Source organism: Cyanistes caeruleus, chromosome 13, assembly GCF_971803275.1.
Source record: "Cyanistes caeruleus chromosome 13, bCyaCae1.hap1.1, whole genome shotgun sequence".
Taxonomy (NCBI): Eukaryota; Metazoa; Chordata; class Aves; order Passeriformes; family Paridae; genus Cyanistes; species Cyanistes caeruleus.
Genome location: NC_141713.1, coordinates 17,346,511 through 17,368,472, shown reverse-complemented (window position 1 = coordinate 17,368,472; position 21,962 = coordinate 17,346,511). Strand labels below are relative to the sequence as shown.

General features: G+C 39.8%; 2 protein-coding genes across 10 annotated transcripts in view; one reads left to right on the top strand and one right to left on the bottom strand.

The window, feature by feature from the left end:
- The window catches only part of TMEM266 (transmembrane protein 266), a 102,545-nt gene that overhangs the window by 57,389 nt on the left and 23,194 nt on the right, over positions 1-21,962 (bottom strand). For 3 of the 9 annotated variants that reach the window (XM_086849349.1, XM_086849350.1, XM_086849351.1), the window contains exon 2: positions 751-936. The gene's annotated coding sequence lies outside the window, so the exon portion shown is untranslated. Of the gene's footprint in view, positions 1-750; positions 937-15,954; positions 16,044-16,940; positions 17,091-21,962 lie in introns of all 9 variants that reach the window. The other 6 variants (XM_086849346.1, XM_086849347.1, XM_086849353.1 and 3 more) reach the window with 4 other exon arrangements.
- NRG4 (neuregulin 4) overlaps positions 819-21,962 on the top strand; it is a 45,256-nt gene continuing 24,112 nt past the window's right edge. Inside the window, exon 1 of the mRNA XM_086849417.1 lies at positions 819-959. The gene's annotated coding sequence lies outside the window, so the exon portion shown is untranslated. The remainder of the gene's footprint in view (positions 960-21,962) is intronic.

The following is a 21,962-nucleotide window of genomic DNA, read 5'->3' as shown; positions in this document are numbered from 1 at the left end:
CAGTCACACAGAGCTTTCTGATAGCAATTGTTGCACCTACCAGCACAACAAAACTAAAATATAAGACTCAGGCTTGTTTAGCAATGTTAGCTCCCTAACACCTCATTTTCAGTTGATATTTTTACAACATGAAACAACTCCAAACAATTTTTAATGAAAAATTTTACCCAAATCAGTTGTTCTAAGCACTCAGCTCAAGAAAATGGTCAAGGCATGAGGTATTGTGCACGCATCTTGTGTGACTGAGCATACTGAGAATCCTGCTCTAACTGCAATTGCAGGCCTGGGGAATAAGAAGTACATGCTGATTTAGGAAACGGGAATAGGACTGATGGAAACTGGCCTTAGAGGACAGACAGGCAAATGTACATATGGAAACTTCTTAACCTCGTAAAACCTTGCCATTTATTCAGGAGACAACACAGTGATGTTAACCTCAATCTCACCCCCAAAGGGGACTTAGAAAACAAAGCAGTGACAAAAAGGGGACAGCAAGATTTTAAGAAATCTTCTTTTTTAGATTAATGCTAAGATTCTAGGGAATGGGCCAGGAAACAAACATTAAATATTTGTCCCTCCAGAAAAGAGTCTCTTGCTTTCCCAAAGCTGGAAGTACATATGCAATCAAACAGAATTGTGTTTTACAACTCAGCTGAGGCTCTGAACTGGATGTGACCAGTGGCAGCAGCACTTAGCCAGGCCAGCTCCCTCCTGCTGGAGCTGGCAGCTCTACAGGTAAAGTTTGCTCACCCCAGGCCTGAAGGAGCCGCTGGCAGGAGGGCAGCAGCTCTTCTGCAGGGAGCAGAGTCCAGCTCGCTGCAGCTGCAGGGATCGCTACCATGACACAAGGAGCTCACCGGGCTGAGACAAGCAACGCCGAGACACCCAAAAGGAGAGGTGGGAACTCAGCTCTCCAAAGGACTCACTGCAGCCTTCCTGAAACAAAAAAGTGGCAAAACGTGAGTAACCTCTGGTAAAAATTACTAATGTATTTAATGAACTGAAGAGACAGTAAGCGCAGTGAGAGGACAAGATGTAATAGGCTGTGTGTATGTATGTATGTATGTATGTATCTCCTAAATGGATTACTGGGATTCATACTTCTTTCCAGGCTTTATGCAAGCAACAGAAGTATCTTGACATATACTGGTATTCTGCAAAAACATATTTTTTTAACCATCCACTCCACCTCACCTGTTTTCAACTTCCTTTAAAAAAATCACATTTTATAGCAACATAAACCACTTGCAATTTCCACATGAAATTTCTGTGCAACTGATTGGTGTTTAAAGGCAGCAGGGATCAGCAGAGCAATTTTATTCTTTTAAACTTATCTCCTGCTTGTATTCCTATAGGATTCTCCTAGAGGCATATTGGAATGATGTTGCTCTTCCCCGTTAACAAAGATAGGCAGGCAGAGGACAATTTTTGGTTATTCCACCCATCATCACCTGAGTGAAGATTTTTCCATACAGCCCTTTCCCCACCTAACACACTCAATGTTCAGTAGACAAAAATGCCTCATCTCTCATAGTCTCATCTGATGGAATTACTAACAGATCCAGGGGTTTTGGCTTTTTTTCCCCACTTTGAAGAATTGAGAGTAGGCAGCACACAGCACTTACTGAACTGCCACGTGAGCATGGGCAATGCTCAACCCCTGAGACTTTAGCAATTGTTTGTTCCATGGTGTGTTTTCCAGGTGAGATGGCTGTAGCAGGAGCACAGTTTCCAAAGTTTAACAGAAAAAGTTTAGAAGGGAGATATGGCAGAAAGGAAAGAAGTATCCCACTAGCTTCTAGTGCAAGCTTTCAAGCAGTGAGATAAGCAGAAACATTCAGTGCACCAAACAACTTACACCTCATATGTACCAAGAGGACAGTGTGATCTGTTGGGAAGTGTATGTTTGCAATTGGTAGCCCAACTTAAAACGTGTGGGATCACAGCTCTAATCTCAGCCAAGCTGATTCAGCTCTTCAGCCCTTTAGCATTGAAGGAAGTTGCACCCCAACCACTGAGCTCTGAGGCAAGATCTTCAAAATGCTTAGAAGCGCTGTCCTTGCCTTCCAAGCCCTTCAGCTTTGCTCTGTTCTCAGCACCCTCACTACACATGCCAGTGCCCTTGGGTTGACTGTGATTTCCCCCTCTCCTGTGCAGGGGCACTGGCCAGCAATCTGCTCCCAGCTGTGCTGGGGTCATGCGCTGCACTTGAGCAAAGGTTCCTGCTGCCGGCCTTGCCCAGCACACATCCCGCCCCAGTTAATTTGTTAATGTTTACATCAACCTTCTATTGTCAGTCACCACACCTTGGCTGGAGCTTGCTAATAGGAGATAAAATCCAGCTGAAACAACAAAAAGCATAGAACAGAGTTTGGAAAATGTGTGCTAAAGCATAGCACATGGTGTACATACACTCTAAACTAAAACAAAACTCCAATAGCAAACTTCAAAATAAAATATATATATATACTCCACTGGTACATGAAAACCATGGCTTTTAGAATTGATTTAAGCACAGTCTCACAAAATGTGTTGCAATGTAGTGGGCCCAACTGGGGGTGAGGAGTAGGAAGATGATTTAATTTAAGCCTTTTGCACCAAAGTCCCGACTGACTTGTACCCTATTCAGCTGAGCTGAAGACAAATGATTCAGAGCTGTTTGCTGCACTTGCTTATGTTCTGAGGCATATTATCATGACTCTGTAAGCTCCTGTAAAAATTCAGATGCTAACTGAAGTACCCAAGTTTGTGCCCTTACAAGGTAGCTACAAAACAGAATTCTGACATGTTCTTCTAATAAGTCCCCCAATAGCAGCTTAAGACACTTGGACAGGCTCAGAGTTTGCATTTAAAGGAAATGTCACAGGCCCCACTCAAGGAGACACCACTGTGGCTGCAATGTGGGGTTGGTTCTCACCAGCTCCAGCTCCTTCCTCTGCCCACACCCCATCCATTAAAAAAAAAAGAAAAAAGCAGGATGGCTTCCCTGATACAGGTCATAGTACAGCTCCAAAAATAGTTGTGTCAGCAAAAGTGAGAGTGCCGGGCAAGGCATTGTGCACAGCTAAAGAAACAAAGCACACAGAGCAGAAAGACTTTACATCAGAAACACTCAAGGACGATGTGCAAAGCCCTGGCCATTGGCAATATTCAGCTGCAGCAGACACCTGGCATGAAATCACTGAAGAGACTGGGGAAGGGGTGCAGAGCAGGAGGGTTTTCTGTGGGACTTTTTCTCCTTTGTCACACTGGAGCTTTTTAATCTGAATCTAGTCCACATCAAGAAACAGAATTTTGCTTCCTTTGTGCAAACAAGTTATGTTATTTCAATCTATAAATCGAAAGCCTTATACACTTTAAAGCATAAATGCAAATGATGGCTACTTGTGTGCCAGCAGGGCAATCCTAAGGAGGACAGGGAGCTATTCAGAAAAACAAGAAGAAAAGAAACAATCTGAAATATGAGTAATAAGAGTAGGGAAAACACCTAAACAGACATTACCCCAGAAGCTTTCAAAGCAAAATGGCAAGAGCAATTTATACATTAAGCTCGTGTGAATTAGCCAAGCTAAATTTTTTGGTGATGAACACCATGGATATCATCCCAATTCTGATGTGATCGCTACTTGCTCCTACTGCAAGATGCATTTCTCCAAGAACTGAAATTCCCAGGCCCCCTGGGATCACAACTGTTTTTGTCCTGAGAATTTTAATTAGCTCCAATCATCTGCTTTTAAGAAGTTTTATTGTTCATGTATGCCAAAACTGTTCCTTCAGGAATCCAGCAACTTGTACTTCTGAAGGGGAAAAACTGACAAATTTGCAGGTGTGGTTCCAGCACTTCCTTGCTTTACTTTGGATTAAACAAAACCGGTTTTTCTTTTTTCCCCAATACGAAAAATGACAGGTTATGATATTAAAAAAAAAATCTTTTGATTAAACCTAATGCCTTATGTAAGACAAGAATTTGATAAAGTATTAGATTTGTCAAAAATAATGAACGCATAGACGGCACACAGAAAACAAAAAGCAAATTAACTTCCTTAACCTTTAACATTCCTATGCAGTGTCCAAAAAACAAGAGACACAAGAGAAGGAGCTTTTTATTTCAAGGAAAAAAGGCAAAAGGGACATTGAATTTTGCATCTTTTTCACAGAGGCATCAACAGCAAAATTTTTAAATACATCACATTTTTTAAAAAAAAGAAGGAAAACGCTCTTCCATTGCAGAAAAGGTTGGGGAGGTGGGGAGAAGGCATTCACAAATTAGGAAATGGTAGATTTGCACTTGCTCATGCAGTCATAATTCTCTCCCCTTGTGGAATCATCCTGTATGCTAAAATTAAGCAGCATGCTGTTCAAGGAAAAAAAAACCAGCATGTAATCATGTAACTAAAAGACCCTCATTATTCCTAAGTGTAACTCACACCTTCTAGACAGAAGTCTAGATGGGCCAAAAAAGAGAAAAATTATGTTGTGCACAATTACAATAATCTCTTCACAAATGCAACACGATCATTGGTTGAATCCTGAACATTTCAGTGCTGCAAATCTGGACTACAGAACAAATAACAGTAGCTGGAATCAACCTTTAGAGGAGGACTAATCCAAAACAGACTCTGAGGCGAGCCCAGCCAAGCCCACCCTCTTCCTAGGAGCCTGCAGGTGTGCAGCACATGGCACTTCCAAACCAAAAGAAACAGGAGGAGCTGCTCTGTTTGGGAAAGTTATGAAACAACTCCACTCATGCCCCTTCCTTGTGCTCTCTCTTCACATGGAAGCTGGGGAGGTGGTCTCCAGACAGGTTCTGTGACCTGCAAATAGCCCAGCATCAACAGGCTTTCAACACAAGAGCTGCCCACAGCTCCTCTGGGCTCTCATTCAGTTTATGCTACATGGTGCATACTGGCATTGCTGGAATTGATGGCTCTCAACATTTTCCAGGAAAGGCACAGGTCTGGCAGGTACTGCAGCAATCCACAGTGTTGCTAATTCAGAAGATGCCATGGGGCAAAGACAAGATATTCTCTGCACTGGGGGCCTTCTGCTTGAGAAAGTTTAATACTGTGACAAATACTGAGAACAATATGGATGGCAAAGATGTGCAAAACCTGTCCATTTACAAAGGCATCCAAATAGCAAGTCTGCTCTTAGCTCCTCAATAAATAAATAAGCCAGAAGATTACTCATTTGATCTCTTTCTCTGGAGTAATTCCAGACATGCCATTTTCCCTTCCATTTTACAAACCACTTTAATTTAGCTGTAATAAATTGGTGATCCCCACAGTTATCTATAGTTCCTGCATGAGGTAGAAAAAACCCCACACTACAGGTTTCTCGAGTCCAGAGAACAAACAAAACAAAACAATCACATAGCTAAAAAGTCCTTTTGCAGATTTGTCCAGTCTTCCCAGTTGGGACTTCCTCAGTAAGGGAGAGAGCCCTAAGCAGGCTTTTTTGTTTTGAACAGGATTGGGCACAGGGTTCATGCTCTTCACACAGGGCTCAAGTTCACAGCACTTCCCTGCACACCTGAGCATCTCCTGCTCTGCTCTCAGCTGCTGCTGGGGAACCTTGGCTGGAACATGAGGTCAAACCTGCACACACAGAGCTGCACCTGGGCCAGACAGGTCTCCCAGGGGGATGATCCCTCTGTACAGCACGACACAGGGATCTCAACAGGGACCACAGGGCTCCGGCACAACACCGTGTGGATGATGCTCCTGAGCTCACTGTTGGAAGCTCTGGATTAGTTTGCTTTTGAAATGTGCCACTGCACATGCTGATAGGAAAGAGCCTGGCATCAACAGCTCCACTGGACTGAAAACATCTGACTTTTTCTGGTCTGGGAAACTAAATGACTCTGGGCTCAGTCAGCATATAGTCAGATGATCATTTGGACAAATTTCATAACACAGACACTCCCCCCACAAACCATGATTTTTTTGTTTCAATTTCAAACAAATTCTGTTTCTCAGAAGAAACAAACACACACCCCAAAACAAAGAAACATATGCACCCACTCTCCCCAAATCTCCCTTGGATTATATATTAAAATATTAAATTTGAAACCCAAAGTTGGGCTTATACTTCCTTGGCTAAAAACAACTGCATTTCTGAATTTAAATGTTTGGGATGGACACTAAGATAGTCAAGTTGTATTAAACCAAATTATTATTAACGGAAGTAAATCAAGTACCAATTTAGTTTCAAAGAAGTTTGGTCTGCTTTCATCTGTCAAGAGTCACATCTTGATATTGTTTTTTCCTCTCTTTTTCCTACTCCCTGGAAGTGCAATGAAAAGCCAAAACAGAAACCTGCAGCCACATCTTTTTGTTTTCAAGCCAAGCAAGATCAGTCCAGTCACTCTTCAGAATAGTGAAGAAAAAAATACGTACCCTTTTGAAGAACATACTAGAATTAATGTTTTTAGGTCTATTTAGATACCTGGCAAGGCCAACTCTGATTAGGTTTGAGTTTATCACACATGAACCTTATTTTTGCAGACTATTAATGGCTTTTGAGGTAAGAATAGAAATCCATTTGAATCCAACAGGAAATTTCATTTGGACAGAGCTGGAATTTCACTCATGCTTTTAACAACAGCAGCAGAATATCACAAATCCTTAAGACACCCTGAATATGAGGTATGTGTCAGTTCAGTGGGGTGACACTGGCAATCTGCCTTAGTCATATGAAAGTACTGGTGTCTGTCACCACCTGTCAGAAAAACAGGGAAAACTCACTATGTTTTAATTTTCATCTACCACATGTGCTGCCCATCTTACTTGGAATTTAACTCATGCTTGAGTTTCTGATCATACGCTTAGATTAATGCAACTTTGAGATTGTCTTTCAGCCATGAGCCTTCAACCTTAAGACTCAGTTCCTCAATTTATCAATTTTAATTTTCTTCAGATCCTGGGCCTAATGGATTCTGGAATGAAAGGCCTTTAGAAGTTTTGGAAATATCCTCTAGTTTTCTAGAGAACGTAATGTCAAGCAAAATACAAAAGATTCACAATACAATAAGAGAGCGAGAAGTTCTTTAGACCAATTCTGTCCCTCACATAATCAGAAGAGAATCAAAACAAACTAAACTAGATGTGTACTAAATCCAATAATTAAACAAATCAAAACAAGCATCTGGAACGAAAGATTTCATTCTAAGAACCAACCAAATCATAAATATATTTGTGAGAAATATCTATGTTTTGTTATTCCTGGTAAGTATTATAGGCAACCTTCCAGACAAAATGCAATAAATTTGTATGAATTTACGGTTTTACTGTGTATCTTAAAAGCAAGCATATAACAATTAGCCCATTGGTGTGAAATTTATCCCTCTTTTCTTGGACAGTGTTATGCTTTGTAATTCAGCTTTTGGAAACAAACAGCCCAGCTCTTTTGAATGCAAATTTACGAATAATTGCAGCATTTAATCCTGGTGATGCACATAGGATAAACTCCACTCTGCAAAAACACATTAAAATTTTTGAATTCACATCTGCCTTGTACTTCAAAGGCAAGTTATCTCACAGAGGGATGGGGACACAACAGCTGTACTGCTTTTGGCTGGCACAGTCCTTCCTGATCACTGAGTGCCTAAAAGGCAAGATTTAACTACCTTACTACAGCATGCAGAGTACTGATAGCCATTATTTAATAAATGTCTGGTGCATTTAACCAGGTCACCCTGGTCCCCTCAGCAGGTGATGGAATGCACTTACTGCAAATTACAGGCCAGGTTTCTGCCACAAAGTACTGATGGTGAGGGACTTGGTGTGCAAGAAGGCCCAGCCCAGCCAGTCCTGTGAAGCAGCCAGTGCAGCCCTGTCAGCTGGAGCAGATTCCCACCTGCAGCACTGTGCCTTCCCCTTCACCTCTAACTGAGCCTCAACACATCACAGGGGACACACACATGGCCAGCGAATGTTTAGAGTCTGCCTGGTCTGTGCACTACAAATTAAACAAGGAAACAGTTCTTCCCATTGGACCTGGAAAAGGGATAGGAAGTGAGGGCACTTTTTTACTAGAAGTAATTGAATACAAGAAGGATCAATGAAGTATTCAAGAGAAATACTTTCTGAAAATGTTAAAAAGCATTTAATCTGCACAGGCATGCAGAATTCCTTCAGAATGAAGCTATTTGTTCATTCGTATAAATACATATTAAAATGCTTTCAGCTACTTGTAATAAAATAAACATACATGGGAAGTAAAAATGTCCCATTTATCCTTTTCCTCTCAAGAATAGCTAACATCCATCCCTGCCCAGACCTCATCTCTTTTAAACTCTGCAAGAACAGAGAGGACTGATATTCTTGTCACATGAGGAAATGCAAAGCATCACAAGCTACTGAATAAATTTCAAAGAAGATGCAGAAACACCCACCCATGAACTCCCTTTGATTTAGAGGGGAGAACTGCCAGCTTGTGCTCTTCAACTGTAGCATCTAGATAAACTTAAAATCAACTTCTCAATTGCTAAAGGCTCACAAAGTTCACTTTTCACTAGGAAATCAATCTGACTGTGATTCAAAACTGTAAGCCTGGAACCAGCTTTTCCTGTGGCACACTAATTTGGTGCTACTGCTAACATACTAAGAAATCTATGTTGTGAAGCAATGAGGATGGTACTCTGGGATTCAGATATAAAATTTACCTCAGCATTCCCTCAGGTTTCTGCACTGCACTTTGAACCACAGACCTAAAGACACGTGGTAAAACTACAGCCCCAGAAGAACATGAGCAAGTGAGAGGCACTGTAAGAACAGTAATATCTTGGAGGCAGATAAAATATGCACCATGGTTCAAACAGAAATGTTAATGCTCTGACGCTGTTTCAGCTGTTTGGACTTCAGTGCCTGAATGCCACTTCAGGTGCCTTCACAGGGCTAGACCATGGCTTCCTGGACACCAGTTTTTCCTTCATGGAGGAGGGAAAGAATGAGTGAAAAAATAAACAAACAAACAAACACTTTCCCTACCTTAGAAAAGTTTCTTGTAGTGATAAGACACAATGATAAGGGAAAGCAAACTGATCTAGCAGCAAATGGATCCCTGCCTGGGAGCTGGTCTTCTTGAAGAGGCCCCAAGAATCCCTGAGGTTCTGCCCCAGCACGATCCTGCTGTCACTGACACCACTGCCAGAAAATACAGGGCAGGGACAGGCACAGAAAGAGACCTGCCCTCAGCTTCTCCAGCAATTCCACAAGTAAACTTTGCAGGAACTGTTCAACACAATATATCTACCCAACAAAATGGGAAGAAATAAATAGCATATACAAACCTCTCTTGTATTTTCAATTAAAAGTCATGCATGTCAATTCCTAGGCTGCTCTTTCAATACACAGCCATAGTAGTTCCTTTGCAGTTAGGGAGATGATGGAGAGAAGTTATTCTCATTTAAAACGCCTGGCACTAACTTCAAAATCAGACCTCAGTGGCTTTTGCCAGTGTATTAAATAATTATAGCAAATAGCTATTAAAGGAGATACAATAATTTTCTGTGAACACTTCTATCACACATGACAGTGTCTGCTAAAGAAATGTACAATGAAGCTTATGCAACAAACTTTTCTACCCTAGAGCTCAGCACTGGGAATACATAAAACATGTTTTAAAAAGCTCTGATTAGTAACTATTTTCTTCAAAACAGAAGATGATAAAGAAAACAGGAAACCCCAACCACACTGCTCCACAAAAAAACCTTTGTCCTCTATCCTTCAGTATTCTGTGGCACCACACAGGCAGAAAATCTTTGGTCACTGTGTGACCCAGCTCAGCAGCCATCCTGCCACCCTCCTCAGCTCTATTTCAGCAGTATCTTCTTTACTACAAGTCCCGTGACCCATATCCAATAAGGAGGTTCTGTCTAATACAATGAGCAGATAAAAGGATGCTTTTCAAGCAAAGGTTATGCAAGGGATCCATACTGCAATGCAAGCCCAGAACAGTAAACAAATGTCAAGATAAAAATAAAACACACTTTTGCTCTTCAACCTGTAACATGTACCAGTCACCTGCTTGTAACAGAACCGTGTCTGTTACAGCTGCAAACACAGACTTTCATTGAGATTTATCAATTCATCTTTATTAAAAATAAAAAAACCTCCAAAACTAGCTACTTTATCAGCCTAGTCTTAAACATTTTTAGGAGATAGGGAACTTGGAAAAATACGTTCAAAACTGACAGATGAAAGCAAAGAAGCTACATCTGTGTTAGCTTCTAGATTTAAATCAAGAAGAGCTGGCAAAACAGCTGTGAAAATTTTCAGAAATATTTTGTATACCACCATTTAACTAACCCCTTCAACCCAACCATCATCTGCTAAACAATCCATCAAACTCAGTCAAAGAATCACCAGCACCTTCAACAGAATTTAAATAAGCTACTGAATATGTACTCCCTAACTAAACACAAAGTCCAAGACCACATAGGAAACAGATGCTAAATCTGGATTACTGTTCAAGTTTCCGACTTTTGGTCTGCCTTTCTGTTGGTAAAAATTCTGCCCTTTCCAATAGAAAGAAAAGCCTCCACTACTGCAAGTGTAGGTTGTTGAGGTTTTTTTAGATACATATGAAAATATTCAAAAAATAAAATTAATTGAAATCTTATTTGAATCAGAAATATAAAAATCAAAATCAATACAAATTTTCCAATAAACCAAGAATATCTGCAAGGAATTAAGATAATACTGGCATCAAGTGAGAGATTTACTGCACTTGTCACTGTAAAAACAAGCACTAGAAATGAGACATTCTGCTGCAAAGACCAATATGGGATTTAAAGGGGGAGTATCTTGTGATCCTTCATTTTTCGTCTTCATCACTCCAAAACACTGGTCCTTAGTAAAACATTTTCTTCTTTAACTCTTCTCACTCTCAACATAACTCTTTTAAAAAACTATGTTGACAATTTACAGATTATGAACTGTAGAGCTCACAACACTTGAAAAGTGGAGGATAGAAAGCTTTCAGATGGTCCCAAGCATCTGCTCTCAGTGAGAGCTGACAAGGGAGTCCACTACAAACTCCACTGTGGGCCACAATGGGAAAGACACCAAAAGGACAACCAGAATCCTATGATTTTTAAGGTCCTAGAAATTAACAGAAATGAACACAAGAAAGTTGGCCCATACTTTAGTTATTCATATACTACTTAGAAACACATTAGGTGATTTAGAAGGTGGTTTTCAAAATTATATAACCCCTGCTCCAAAGTACTTAATCTAATTTGAAGCATCATTTGCAGTAATAAGATCACAGTTTTGAACAAGTGTAGATTAAATACCTTATCAGCATAGGCTGGTTTAATGGACCTACCACCCTGATGTTGAACAGAGGACCTGTCAGGTGAAATTGCATGACAGACAGCATGAGAGACAGGGAATGCTTCAGGATAGGAAAATTTCTATCTTGACTCAAAGATTAACAAGGTTTTGACAACATATTCCATTAACACATAATTTCCAGAGCCGGTAATATTTGAAAGGCTCTTCTACTGAGCACAAAACAGAGAGGTGTCCAAAGCAAGTGTCATGAACTTCAGAGAATAATGCCACTCAGAAGCAGCCTCAGGCAGCAAAAATCCAAGCAGGCCAAACCACAGTTCACCATCAATCAAGAGCAGAATCCTTCAGGAATGTGATGGGACCAGGGCAACCAATGAGATTAGATCATTTCATGCAGCCCCACACTCTACATACATTTCACCACTGCCCTGCCCACTGCTGCAGCTGCAGATGGAGCACACAGCTAGAGGGCAGAACTGTTTTCTCCTGCTTTTAACAAGAATGTGCCACATTTCAAAAGTCCCAAGGAATAGCTGTACTCTAGTGTGCTGTGTAACTGTAACATGCATCACATTTCACTCATATAAGGAGTCAATCCATTCATTTTCCATTAAATTAATATGCCTCCCTTTATTCTGGTAAAAAATATATGGTGAGTCGTAAAAACTAAACACACACACACATTTTCCCCATCTCTGCCTTCAGAGGCCATGGCTAAGTGAAAGAAAAAATTGCTTTAGTGTGTCCAGGCCAGTAGTTTTCCTGTCTGGATTAGCACTCAGGACTAGCACAGCTTGTGCTGGGCTTTGGGACTAGTTGCCAGGTGGCCCAATTTAAAGCTAACTCAGGTACAGCTGTACCAACTGCACTCTGCAACTCAGCACCAAATTAACTATTTAACTTAAACCCAGATCCATTTTCTGTACTTACTGAAAAACAGCAGCTGATGAACTATGGATCTGGCATTCTTTCACATGCAATAAGATTTGCTGCAAGTATCTAAAAATACACTTCTCGGCTGGCAGCCCAAGGAACCAATCAATGAAAGTTCAAGAGGTGCGTTTCACAGTCCAGATGTTCTCAAACTCTGCTCCATCAACAACTTACAGAGATGGCTGGTCACATTATGCTGACTTTTCTCCCCTTTGCTGTATCAGTTTGCGTCCAGGAGATGAAAAGCACATTTGAAATTCTTATAATATTTCACCTTAAACATCTCCTTTTGCTACAGTTAGCATAAAAATATCACAGCAAATCAGTGGAATGAGAGGCTATCCCAGAGACAACTTGGTGGAAAGCACAAATCACTCGAAGCTCTACAGCAGTATGAACTTCATGAGAGCCCAGAAGGCAGAAAAATCACAGGATCCACATGTACATAAACACATTATAGATAATAACAAAAAGTCCACCTGGCTGAAATGCTTTTCCTAACCCCACCTACTCACTTTGTCAGCAGATACAGTGTTGAAATTTGTGAAAACTGGGGAAGGGAAAGAGACCTTACCTGCTTATTTAAGGGAAAAACTTAGTAGCATTTTCTAGGCAAATAAATTGTAATAGTGAACAGTGTTACTAGATATTGTTTCATTAAAAACCCATGCCTGAATGATTTCCTCCAACACTTCAGTTGTAAAGTATATAACTTAACAATCAATTACAAATTATTACAAAAATGCAAAACTGTATCTCGGAGAAAAGATGACAACTAATTTAAACATGCACTTATCCACCTACCAAAACAAACACAAAACTAGCAAAAATCTAAGCTTGAAAACACTGCAACACTGCTTGCACGGGGGGTACACAAACTCTAGCTATGCACACACAAATGTTCTCATCCATCCTTTCATTTGGATGTTAAATTAGCAATTAGCATCAATTAAAAACCTTGACACCACACATGATGACAGGCAACAAGGGAAGCAGCACAGTCCAGCATGTAGGTCCAGTAGCTGCTGCTGCTCCATATAGATCTGTCCTTGCTCAAATCACAAGAATGCTTACACTTCAGTCCTTAGAGGGGAAAAATGAAGGGAACGTTTTGCTTGATACAAGGAATATCATTAGAAATTACATACCATGCAGCTTCATTGCCCTTAGCAGAGAACTGAAAACAGGTCATGTATGGCATCTTTTATACATCATTTTTTATTTTGATCTTGGCTTGCAAGTCCTTTGTTTCTCCTTTCTTTGCAAAGGCACGCACTTCTCTTTGGAGCACAAATCTGTGAGCATACCCAGAGCAGCCTCTGAGGCTCTTTTGCTGCATTTTCCACAGAGCAGCCCTAATTTTGCCAAGTCAGAAGAATCACCCATCCATCATTTTTGCTACATGTTATAGAGCAGAGGACTAAAGCACAATTCTAATATTCAGTGCTTTTCCAAGAAAAAGGTGCTCTGCAACTGAATCTGCTCCATCTTTCCTTCCCTAAATAGAACTTTTGCCCTTGGTTTTATGTCTCTGCTTCAGTCACAGGGCTGCTTGATGATAGCAGAACATGCATTACATTCTGTGCTTTTTTCAATCCTAAATAACACAGATGAACTCCCTGCTTTTCTTAAAACAATTGTATGCACTACAATTTTTCCCTAAACACCAAAAATTCCAACTCTTGCCCACTATGTCATTTAATTTTCAAGTAACTTTTCAGTACTCTATCCAGGTAGTCAATTTCTGTTATGAACAAGAATTCATTTTCACCTGGAGGTTCATGTCCCTGCAGCACAGGTCAACAGCTTCATGCACTACATAAACCTTTCAGCCAATATTCTGCCAGCAGATTCCTTTACAGCCAGCCTTCTAAATCAGCCCAACCCAAAACTATTGCTGTGGCTAAATATGGGGCTCGGGTGCAAAGCGGAGAAGTGATTTCCTTAGTTCACCATCAGTCTTGTTGTCTGAGAGGTTACTGAGATCATGGATGCTGCTGCCTTGTTCTTTATTTTTCACATGTCTTTTGGCAGTTATATAGAGCAAGACGGATTCTTTATGTATGATAAATGCTACAATCACTGCCATCTCCTTAGGGAAGGCAGAGTGCTGATCACAGCTCAAATGGGCATCCAGCTCATACGGAAAATACAACTTCTCTACTGCAAGGCAGGCTGATCTTCTGCAGGCTAAACAGTCACAGATAGAGAACATGTGTTTTGATCAGCTGACTGTGCTGCACTTGATACAAAAAACTATTACTTTGGGTAGGTTTGATCACTTTTGTTGCCCTTCAAGGCAATAATTTTATCACCTTACTGTTTTTTTTTTTAAACTCCATCTAGGGAGAAAGAGAGTAAGATAAAACCCAGATGAAAAAGGTGTGTTCATCATACCTGCTCCCCAGCTGACAGTCACTTCCAAACATAAGCTTACATAGACAAGTGCCTAAGGAACCTGCGAACTTACTTGAGCTCATATTCTGACACATTTGTAAAAAAAATCAGCTATTGACACTTCAATAAATAATTTCATATTCCACCTTGGAATCTTTAAGGATTAAAAGCCCTGAGTAAATATTCGTAACGCAGAAATACTTCCTCTCCTTTAGATAAGCAATTTAAGGCGTGGTGTGCGACACAGAAAGACATGGCATTTCTCTCATAAATCTTATTTGCCTGTCTTAATCATACTCTTGTTCTCCTTCACTATTTATTTTCTTCCCTTTCTGCACACCAGCACTTTGGAAAGCTTCCAAACTGTTTTATTCTTCAGGGCATTTTCAGTTTGGTTTTTAATATAGTCTACGTTTAAACAGTCTATATGGTCCCAAGCATTGCTGCAAACACCCATACAAAATTAAATTCAATTAACAAAAAAAATTCCTCTAACACCCTCGGAACTGTAGGTATGATACAGTCAGTGACGCATGCACAGCATAAGAGGAAGTTTTACCATCCCAAAAGCTTTTACTGAACTCTGTTCTATTTAGTTCTTACATCTGCTAGATAACAGATGATTTAAAATACAAATATTCTATGTCATATACTTCAAACCTAGGCTCTGAATGCAAACAGTGCCATTATCTGCTTAACAAAGACCAATTATTCACTGAATAATCAAGCTACTGTGCAAGTTCTGAATGCCTGTAATATGTTATTTGATAATATGGTGTCTTCTGACCTAGCCAGTGCTGCCTACAGCATATAATTAAAGGTTTCAGATACATTTTGCTCCTCTTCTGCCAAATGTTGTTCATGCAGTATGCTTTATATACTCAGTGAAACTAAGAGAAAAACAGCCTTTTTCAGACTGAAGTGCTTTGTTAAACCATTTAAACATAACCAGTAAAAGCTATGAGATCAGATGGACATCGGAAAGAAAGTACCACTGCTATCAGTTTCTCTTCCAATACCAAATCCTCCATTTTATACCTTAATATTTTGAACACTGGCCTTCCCTTTTTTCTACCTTCATTCTAGGAAAGAACACTTGGCATTGTCTTATGATAATATTATAACCAAGATTGGTATTTAATTTCATTAGACATTACCAGGAGAGAAAGCTCCTGCCCCACACAGCCACTGACAAAAAGGGAATATGTTTAAAAGTGATTATTAAAGCTTGTGAAATACAGAGGCATTAGGGCATAAAGTCATCTCTCTCTTGACAAAATGAACTGTGCAAACCTGCATTTCCCAGTCAATTTGTCCCCAATACCTTAATCCTCATTTGGAGGCATGAAGCAGAAGAAAGCTCGCTGACTTCACATCTTCACTCAGTTCATGAGATCTCTCCATCAAGGCAGCCTGAAAAAGCACCAGTTAACAGTGCTCTTCGGTGAGGCTGTGGAACCCTTCCTACTAGAGATACACTTACTTCATTTAACCCAGCAAACATCAATCAGATCCCAGCTGCTGCCAGTCACCTGGGCACTCTGAGACCTGGCTGCATTTCCAAATGCTTCAAACAAATAACCAATCAGTCTTTTTTTGCTAGTTCACTGTACCCAGTACTTTCAGATTCGGGCTTTGGCAGGCTACCAGCTACTCGGACTGCAGTCTCTTCCCCAGAAAAAGGGAAATCTTATACTGAAAGTAGTTCTTCAAAAGCAACAAACCTATATATACTTCACAATGAAGTGGTGCAGTCAGGTAAAATATCCAACTGCTAATGGAAAAAAACACCAAGTTTCTTTCTGTCACTCCCAAATTTCAGAAAAACACAAGGGAGCTGCTGACAAGCATTTTTAATCAAGAGAATGTAATTAATAAACCAAACATCACCCTTACAACTGGACAGAGTCCGTAGCTCGAGATTCAAAGGGTTTTAACAGTCCCTGAGCTCCTATTCCATGGGCTCATGAGGGAATCCTTTGCCTGGTACTCCAGGCCTTCCCAGAATTTCAAAGAATACTTTCATTTACACATCAAAACTCCTGCCTTCTGGCAGGATAAGAAGCCTGGGTACCAGCCTAAAAGCAGCACTTCAAGACAACTGTTACAGTCTCTTGCTTGTCTAGAATCATGGTTTTTTACCTGCACAACAGTTACTTCTTTTTCTACAGCAGAATAATAGATGCAGGAAGATGGCCAGTATCATTAAACTAAAAACCTTTAGAATCTTTAACTAAATATCATCTTTTTCAAATGTCAGTCATTATGGTGACTATTCTGACTTCTAAAACCAGATAAAAACTGCCTTACCAGTTACTTCTATCTCATGAGAAGCAAACTACTAAAGGAATTCTTCCTCATTTCCACATTAAAAAACAATAGCAGGGAGACAAGTTTGGTGAAGATGTCCACAGATCTCACTCAGCATGTCACATTTAGATTCATCATAGATTTTTTTTCCTACAACAAAATCCAAAATAAAATATATTCCAGAAAACTTCAATATAAGTCATATGACACTATGCATTTAAAAACCCCAACTACTACTCAGGAAGTACCCGCCGATGTTCTAAGCTAAAGAACTGGGGCTAAAAGAAAAGTTTTTAAAGTTTTCTGTTCCACCCCTCCTTTTTTTTCTTCTTCTTCTTTCGAACTTGAAAACAAAATCCACAGAGCATAAGTCACTCAACAGAGCAGTGCAGGGATTGAGCAGCCCATGGTGTTCAGTGCCAGCAGAGCTGGCTGCCCTCAGTGTTGCTACAACAGGTGCTCAGCTGTAGATCACCAGGAGATAGACCACAGCTCTCACTAGACTCTAATAGCAGCCATGAAATATTTTCTCCCCAAATCTACTCAGAATTTCCACTGTCAGCCTAGTTTCACTGCTGTGTACCGATGTTTGAATTCCCATTTTAAAATACTAGGAAGACATGCAGAAAATATCTGTTCAAAAACAGATCCTTCGGAGAAAATCTCAAACTCAGGAGTTTTTTTTTTAAAACTTAAAATGAACTTTTCTCATTGCATGTTGCAGTACAGAGCAAAAGTTTTTCATCAAGTTATCTATAGCCCATTAAATAGGCTCTTGCCTATTTAGGAAGGAAAAAAGGCAAAAAAAAATCTCAATACTTATAATATTTAAAAATTTGACTGCACTTCTGTTCAAAACAAAATGAAAACTTTAAAGAATGCAGTGAACAAACTCTAGCAACTCTCCTCCACAAAGACAAAACTCTTCCTTCCAGCCCACAAGCACTTTCACATCACGTATCACAGTGGAATCACTGCAGCAGTACTATATAATAAATATGCATGTAACAATCAAAAGTGAGGATCCCTGATCCAAACAGCAAGGAAGATTGTTTCAGATAAATTACTTTTTTCTGACTTATTTTCTACTTGTTCCAATTTAAAAAATATAGACCTTTCCATGTGGCTACATGAAAAACAAGCTCTTGACTCACACAACAGAAAACGTACAGAAGTTAACCCTCTTAAGTATAAAACAAATCTAATTTTAAAAATGCTGTAGAAGGTACTCTTGTCTGCAGATAAGGTATCAGAATATTATAGCATAAATATCACATAATTGTTTTTTACAGTGGTACTCCTTTAGAAAAATAGAGGAAAGAAAGGTTATTACTGTTTCAATGTTTGCAATGTGAAATGTGATAACAAGACTGTACATGTCCTCATGGTGCCAAGGGCAGTAAGAATTCTTTTTGCCAGTGTTGATCCTTGATATGCTGGTAAACAATAAATACCTAGGTATACCCAAAATGCACAAGACATGAATTAACATCTGCTATGCATTTCAAGAGACTCTGTGACAAGCTTGTGCTAGGATGCAAAAATTTCAATGCAATTTTTCACGACATACATACAGTATTATCTCTATAACTAAGGGATTCCTAAGCACCTATCACCATTCACTTTATTCTCATTAAAATGTATTTAGACTGCAAATCCTCTGGGACAGGACTTGTCTTTTATCCATACTTGAAGAGTCTACTGCTCACAATGAGGATCCCAGCCTTATTCGCTCTAAATACTAGCATAGCACAAGTTGGTTTTTTTTAACGTAGAAGATTGAAAATATTCAGAAAGAGCCCTTTGTGTTCATTCTGCACTAAATTCACATTTACAGCTCAGTATAAACACTTCAATTGTCATTCTAGTAACAGTTTTACCTACCTAAGAAATTCAAGATGGGGCCAAATTTGCCTGTGTAATGATTTCACAGTAAGTGGCAACCAGATGGACAGCACACTGCCATATGCTCCCCTTTGCTCAGAGGTGGAAAAGTGAGCAAATGTGAACCACAAAAAAAGAACAGAGAGTAGGGAGAAAAATATCTCTGCAGTGTACCCATTAGTTAATGTACACACCCTTTCTTACCAAGAGCACGCACCAACTTACCTGCTCCTTATAGCTCAGGATCTGAATTCAGGGGAGCAATGATTAGGGCAGCTCAGAACAGCGGCTGTGTGCAGCACAAGCTTTGCTGGGAGGCTGCTTCAGCCAGCAGTGGTGCATTCCTGAGAGGAGCCAGTGCACAAGCATGGGCAAGGGAACCAGCACCAGCATAGCCCTGAATGGGAACAAGCATTTCCCCTCCATGGGGCAGCCCCTCTGGAAGCTGCACTCTTTTTAATGAAGTATCAAGAGCCCAGAGGCTCAGAAGTTGTGCCCACTCTGCAGCCTTCTCTCAATTTTTTTTTTTTGCCCAGAGATAACACATTGTCAAAAACTTTTAAGTAAACCTTGATGCTGCCTATGTCTTGTACTGCTCTTTAGTTGGAGACGACAATTTGGCCATATTATGTCTCCAAGGAGTACCTGCCCTTTTGAGCTAGTCCTAAAAATAACACCTTTCCAAGTTAAACATATCTGTTTAATTATACTACTACCCCTGCTCTGAAAGTCCTTCTTCTTAAGTCTGAACAGAAAAAAAAAAAAAGAAAGCATTCAGATTTCTGGAGGTGGCAGCTAGTAACAGAAGAAAAACACCAAATATGTGCAAGAAAAATCTTTCAGATTGGCTTTTTTAAATATACTTGTCCAATTAATGTGAACTTTTATCCATATCTCACTTTCCTGTTAAAAAGTTGCTTTCAAAGCTGTCTACTTTTACCATCACAGATAAAAATGCAATTATCTACTATATGTGGGTTGTAAAATGCAGGCAGCTATTATATACAGAGAAAAATTATGCACTGCTTGCTGAGACACACCACATGCCCCATGTTTACATCCTGTATGTTTGCTAACTTTAATTATTACAGACAGGAGCTGTTTAGTTGACTTAAAGAAGAGCTTTCTTTACATTTGTATCATCAGCTAATCCAAATGGTTGCTTTTCTGTAAGAAATTATTTGATAAACTTGACCAAAAGCATTGAAGGAAAAAATTTAAAATAATTCAACAGTGAAAGTCTCACTAACTTCAATAAAACTTGTATTTTGCTATTTTTATACATGAATTTTCATTTTCTATTAGTGGAAAAACCTGGTAGGCACACTTAAATATCAGACACATAACACTTTCCACTACAAAGACTTTCACAACTTTTTTGAGAAGCTCTGACACTTGCCTCGTCTGCAGGCAGCCTTTGAAGTTCCCTGGAACAGCAGAGATGCTCTTTGTCTCATGGCAATCCATTCAAGTTAAACTGAACTGTTTTCCTATGCTGCTTGCTTTTTTTAATCAAGTATTTGGTGGCCTCTCAAAAGCCAATCCAAAGGGACACAATCTCCCTGTACACAAGGGCTGGGCACCTGCTACCTCTGACAGAACAGAGGCAAGTGTGCTGTGAGCACTGGAGGCTGCTGAGGCTAAAAAGCAGAGGCAGAACACAGAGCAGAAAGGAGGGTGAAAGGAGGGTCAGACTTCATCTGTTGTTCCCCTGCACAAAGCACAGAACCCAAAGGTCCTTCCCCTTGCTCATCCGGTAACAACCTTACCAAGTAAGGCCATTACCTGAATTAGAAATCACCTCTAAAGGCTCAAATCCCATTTAGGGATTTTTTAAAGTCAACAAGGGAAGTTTATACCTCCAGGTAGTGTAATTTTACAAAAAAAAATACCCAAACCAGACAAACACAAAAGGGGCTAAGCCTCCCAATATCAGTGGGGTTCCTTTTAGAAACTAATTTGCAAGAAGGTTATTTGGGCTCAAAGTAAAGCTCTTGAAAATTCAGAAGCATCACGTTTAAAACAGCCTTTAGCTCCATTTGCATTAATCCTCCTCTCAACTATTAAGATCACATCTCCTTCCTGCAAATCATTGCCTCATTCAGTGAGCACGATGGCTCATAACACAGAACTGTATCTGCACAACCCTAAATCAGGTATTTGCTGACTTACAGGTCTAACTCTGCAACAAATGGATTTGAACATACATTTTCAAAGATAGTTTCATTTGTGTGTAATGCTTTAGGCTCACACAGTGTTTTACAGGTGCAAGTAAAGATACAAAAATTGCGCCAAAGAAATTTTAGTTGAAATATATCAAAGCAACACTGAACTCGAAACATGATAAAATGCAAGTGAGACAGAGGAATAAAGCAATAAATAAGCTGATGTTGCATTTTATAATGCTCAGTTGATGAGCATTATTAACAAGAATCATTAGAAAATCTCCACTGCTACCCGAATTTACAAGAGGGGCTGACTTCACTCCATCCATGCAAACCCAGTGATATCCATGGGATTACATGAAAGTAACAGGCTTCACTGGGACCTTGTAACTAAATTAAGAATTGAACCCCAATACATCAACTTATCACACCAAACGCTAAGCCTGGCAAACGGGTGGGCTGAAATATGACAGAGACTGACATAACCCTGCTGCTGCCAACAACACACCAGCTAAGAGTTTGGAGGAAAAAAGGTTTAAATTCACCTTGGACAGAAACTTCTAGAGCCAAAGAATGAACAACAGTAAAGTTCTGCCCCAGAGCAATAAGAAACCAAGTTTTACTATTCTTTTACTCTATTTCTCTTGAAAATGGCATTTCACCAAGTATGCTCATATCCACCTACACTACAAAAATACTCCCAAAAGTTCAGAAATATTTTCCAAGTCAAAAAATTGAAAACTCCCCATTTTCCAATACTGCTGATTCCAGACTAGCCCCTCATATTACTGAACCTAACAAGAGTTTAACATCTTGTTAAGTGGCAAGTATTCTTCGGCAGCACATATTATCACTCTAGAACCAGCAAGGAGAGGAAAAGGAGGAATCAAACCTCAGTCCTCTCATACACCAACTAGCAACACAGACTCTTCAAATGGCACTTCATTAATGACACTTTTGATGTTAACAAATG